The sequence below is a fragment of the Cebus imitator genome, unplaced genomic scaffold (assembly GCF_001604975.1).
Source record: "Cebus imitator isolate Cc_AM_T3 unplaced genomic scaffold, Cebus_imitator-1.0 Scaffold44, whole genome shotgun sequence".
NCBI classification, from domain to species: domain Eukaryota; kingdom Metazoa; phylum Chordata; class Mammalia; order Primates; family Cebidae; genus Cebus; species Cebus imitator.
Genome location: NW_016107359.1, coordinates 1,458,886 through 1,464,040, shown reverse-complemented (window position 1 = coordinate 1,464,040; position 5,155 = coordinate 1,458,886). Strand labels below are relative to the sequence as shown.

General features: G+C 44.9%; 1 long non-coding RNA gene across 1 annotated transcript; it reads right to left on the bottom strand.

Moving 5' to 3' along the window:
• Positions 1 to 213: 213 nt before the first annotated feature.
• LOC108303033 lies at positions 214 to 1,885 on the bottom strand. Its single transcript, XR_001824654.2, has 2 exons — positions 1,852 to 1,885; positions 214 to 631 (listed from the first exon to the last, which is right to left on the bottom strand). It is a non-coding gene; the product is annotated as an uncharacterized LOC108303033 (long non-coding RNA).
• Between the last annotated feature and the right edge of the window lie 3,270 nt (positions 1,886 to 5,155).

Here is a 5,155-nt window from a genome sequence, read left to right as displayed (position 1 = left end):
ACATGTGCCCACCACCACGCCCAGCTAATTTTTGTATTTTTAGTAGAGACGGAGTTTCACCATGTTGGCCCGGCTGGTCTCAAACTCCTGACCTCATGATCCACCTGCTTCAGCTTCCCAAAGTGCTGGTATTACAGGTGTGAGCCACCGTGCCCGGCCTTCTTTTTACGATTTTAATCAAGTTGTGGCTTATTCTCTAGAGAAACATAGCAATTGAAACATCTAACAATACAGAATTTATTGAAATTAAATCAAATTTCCTTCATCTCTATGTATGAATATGGAAACAGTTCAATATGCAGAGCATTCATTTAGCATATAGTGAACAGCTGATTTGTGTCAGGCTCTGTGCTGGGCACTGGAAATACTGTGGTAAACAGGTCCCTGCCCTCATACTCCTGTGGGAGAGAGACATAAAACAGACCTATTTAAACAAACAGACCAAAATGTCAAGTTTTAGTAGGGACTAAGTAGGAAATAAACAAGGAGCTGAGATGGACAATGCTGGATGTCTTATTAGGTTGGTGCAAAAGTAGTTGCTGTTTTTGCCATTCCTTTCAGTTGTAGAAGTGGGGATATCTGAGAGAAGGCCGCAGCAGTGAGAAATGATGGTGGTCTGAACTGGTGATGGCTGTGGACAGAAGAGGAAGAGGAGGGGCTGGAGTTACAATTTGGCAGAAGAACTGACAAGTTCGCTGGTGAATTTGATGTAGAAATTGAGGATATGAGAACATATCAGTTGGTCTACAGGTGAGAAAACAGACATCATTCTAGTATTGTTTTGAGATGGAGTTTCGCTCTTGTTGCCTAGGGCTGGAGTGCCATGGCAGGATCTCAGCTCACTGCAACCTCTGCCCCCTAGGGTTCAAGAGATTCTCCTATCTCAGCCTCCCAAGTGGCCTGGATTACAGGCATGTGCCACCACGCCCAGCTAATTTTTGAATTTTTAGTAGAGACAGGGTTTCACCATGCTGGCCAGGCTGGTCTTGAACTCCTGGCCTCAGGTAATCCACCTGCCTCGGACTCCCGAAGTGCTGGGTTTACAGGCAGGAGCCACCATGTCTGGCCTCATTCTGGCATTTTTAAATAGAGGGGATTTAACATAAGGAAACAGTCTTACAAGTGTTGGAAAGTTTGGAGGAACCAAAAGGGGAACATGTGCTAACCTACAGATAAGTATCTGCAGGAAGTCACTGCCACTTGAAAGGCAGGAGGAATAGGAGGGAGGTGGTGATGTTATCAGAGCCCAGGAGCATCTGGCATCTGACAGTGCAGGAAGCTGCTGAAGCTGCTGGAGCTGGCCACTGCCTGACCCCGATGCGGGTGCTGGAACTACTGAAGGCTGCTGGAGCCCCCGCAGCTGCCAGTCACTGCGGCCCCCCTGGCCAGAGCTTAAACAAAATAAAACAAAACAGCAACAAGAAAAATTGGTCTCTCTCTCATTTCATGCAGCTTCCCACCAGTGCTTCCCATTGGAAGCATCTAAGTAGGCCAGCTGGCAAGGGAATCTGGGAAACGTAGTTCACAGGATTTCAGCCACCTCCAGCCAAGCAGTACACAGGATTTTGGGAATGGTACTTAGCTCAAACAAGCCAACGGCCAGCCCATGGAGGAATGAAAGATTTGTTTCTAAGTAGCAAAACAATTCCATAGCCTTAAAAAGTCCTTTTTCTTTCTTTCTTCAAAAGCAATATGTGGCCGGGCACGGTGGCTCACGCCTGTAATCCCAGCACTTTGGAGGATGAGGCGGGTGGATCACAAGGTCAGGGATTTGAGACCAGCCTGGCCAACACAGTGAAACCCCGTCTCTACTAAAGATACAGAGAATTAGCTGGGCGTGGTGCCGCACACCTGTAATTCCAGCTACTCAGGAGGCTGAGGCAGGAGAATCGCTTGAACCCGGGAGGCAGAGGTTGCAGTAAGCCGAGGTTGCACCATTGCACTCCAGCCTGGGTGACAGGGTGAAATTCCACCTCAAAAAAATAAATAAATAAATAAAAGCAATATGTGCCCATTAGAAAAAAATTAGAAAACACAAACAACAGAACATAAGAAGGTCCGTATTCCCACTTACTCAAAAACAATCATTAATAACATCTTGACACCCCCCCCCCCCGTCTCACACACGGAGACTCTTACCTTATATTCCATTTTATAACCCATTATACTAAATTTATACAATAAAACATTGGCTGGACATTTACTTTGTTCCAACTAGCTTCCAGTGTTATTTATGTTCTACCAACATTTTCCTGTTATAAATATTAAGAAAGAAATTGTCTGAAAACAAATTTGCAATTTAAGGAAACCATTTGTGAATAATACAATTGTAACCTCCAATTTGACTATTATGTGATTGTTCACTTAGGTTCAAAAAAGAAAACTATTTATTTTAACTCTAAGGTAAAATGCCAAGTCTTATCCTGTTCATTTCCTTTATGAGGAAGAAAAAACGCCATTAGTAGAATTTCTGAGCTGGAAATGAGCAGGCTAGAAGTGGAGAGGAGCCGCAGACACAGACTGCCCGAGAGCCACCCCGTTGCCCCTTCTGGGTTCCATGGTGTCAGACTTCTGATGGGCAAGCTGGTCCTCTGGAATGTGCAGAATACAAGATACCCAGGCAAAGTGTCTTTAAGGGTAGGACTGGTTATTATGGCTATGAGGTGACCACAGATTTCTTTGGTGTTATCTGTTAGAATGCTTTTGACTGCTAGTAGCTGAAAACCGTGACTTAATTTGGCTTTACAAATAAGGATATGTATTATCTGACATAACTGGAAGTGCAGAGGTAGGACAGGCTCCAGGGACAGTAAGATAGGCAGCTCAGTGATGTCACCAAGGTCCCAAGTTCTTTCAGTACTCTGCTCTGCCTTCCTCTGCATTGGCTTCATCCTGAGACTGGCTCCCTTTATGGGGATGTGACGGCTGCCAGAGGCCACTGGGCTGCTTGTTTCCTTTTTCATGTGCAGCAAAAAAGAGAAAGAAAGAGACCTCTCCTTTTAATATCATTTCTCTTCAGTTCAAACAGGCCAGTGGGTTCCCAGTACTGTTGCACATTGAAGTCACCAAAGTGCTGTAGCTGTATTCATTACAGTCAGGCTCTGCATAACAATATTTTGGTCAACAAAAAACCACATATAGGATGGTGGTCCCATGAGATTATAATACAGTATTGTGACTGTACCTTTTCTGTGTTTAGCTATGTTTAGATACGCAAATACCATTGTGTTACAGCTGCCTACAGTATTAAGTAGAGTAGCATGTTGTACAGGTCTGCAGTCCAGGAGCAGTAGGGCACACCGTAGAGCGTGGGGAATGGTAGGCTATGCCATCTAGGTTTGCGTAAGTGCACTCTATCATGTTCTGAACAAGGAAATTCCTTAATGATGCATTTCTCCAAATGTATCCCCCTTTGGTAAGTAACGCATGACTGTATTTGTTTATTGCTTTTTTTTTTTGAGACGCAGTCTCACTCTGTTGCCCAGGCTGGAGCACAGTGGCATGATCTCGGCTCACTGCAACCTTGGCCTCCCAGGTTCAAGTGATTCTCCTGCCTCAGCCTCCCAAGTAGCTGGGACTATAGGCGCCCGCCACTACACCCAGGTAATTTTTGTATTTTTAGTAGAGATGGGTTTCCGCATATTGGCCAGGCTTGTTTAGAACTCCTCACCTTGTGTTCTACCCACCTCGGCCTCCCAAAGTGCCACAGGCATGAGCCACTGCGCCCGGCCTTATTGCTATTATTTTATTTTTATTTTGTATTATGTAGCATTATTTATTTTTTCTTTTTAAACTGCAGATACCTAAGGCTTTATCTTCTAAAATATTAATTTATTAAACTGGGGTGGGGCCCAGCTGTGAGTTGTTTTTCGGAAGCTCCCAAGTGATTCTAGGATACAACCAGAGTTTTCAACCATGGATTTGGCCAGTGCAGGTCACCCGCCCACCCTTAGACCACTAACAGTTACCAGGGTAATGTCATAAACTGACTGGCTTAGAATGGTGGTTCTCAAAATGTGGTCTCAGACCAGCAGAAGCAGCTCCTGGGAACTATCAGAAATGCAAATTATCAGGCCCCATCCGAGACCTACTGAATCAGAAACTCTAGGGGTAAGGTTTAGCAATTTGTGTTTTAACAAGCTGGCCGGGTCTCTAACGGCCACTAGGGTTTGAGACCCACTGCCTTAGAGCAATCAGGCTCTTTCTCTGAAGGGAGGGAGAAGGTAAATATATGAAGAAAAGCACAGCGGTCTGTCAAAACTGGGAAGTCCAGGGCCAGTGGAGCCTAGCACTGCCTACCTCCCACTTCCAGGCCAGGAGCAGGAATGGGTGGGATCAGCTACCCGAACCCCAGAGACCCCTGGCTGTAGAAAGGGGGCCTCATAGCAATGGTGCCACCGACCCTCAGCCACTGTTATGAAGGGAAGAAGGCACATTCTGGAAGCAACCATTCATTTCCACACTGGGGATCTCGGACAAGTTTCTGCATGGCTACAGGCTAAGAAGACTGACTTGGTATACACTTCCCTTAAAACCTACAAACTTATTTCTACCTCTGCAAACTTCCAACAGGATCCAGGAAAAGAAAAAGGCCATTAGGTAAAAACAAAGAAATCTGAACAAAATCATGACTTTAGTTAATAATGTATCGGTATTAATTCATAAATTATGACACATGTACTATGCTGAAGCTAGACGGTAACAACAGGGGAAACTGGGTGTGCGGCTTACAGGCACTCTGCCTGTCAACCTTCACGACCTGCCTGTAAGTCTAAAAGTACTCTACAATAAAAAGTTTACTCTAAAAAAGATACAATGAATGCTGTTCAAAGACACAATTTGACACTATTTGTATAAGCCATGCAAAGGCTTTTTAGATATTTTCAGCTTAAATGAGAGCTGAGTTGGAAGGTATTATGAGCATTCCTAATAATGTCACACTCTCCAGAATCTGTACACGGCCAGATGATCAAAGAGCAGATGAGAGAGGCGGAAATTGTCTCCGTGCTGAGAAACAAGAACTGATAAAGTAACTTTCTTTGCCATACTCATCTACCTGGAAGAGGTAGGATGTTCCTCAGAGAGAAGAACGTCGGCCGGGCGCAGTGGCTCACGCCTGTAATCCTAGCACTTTGGGAGGCCGAGGTGGGTGGAT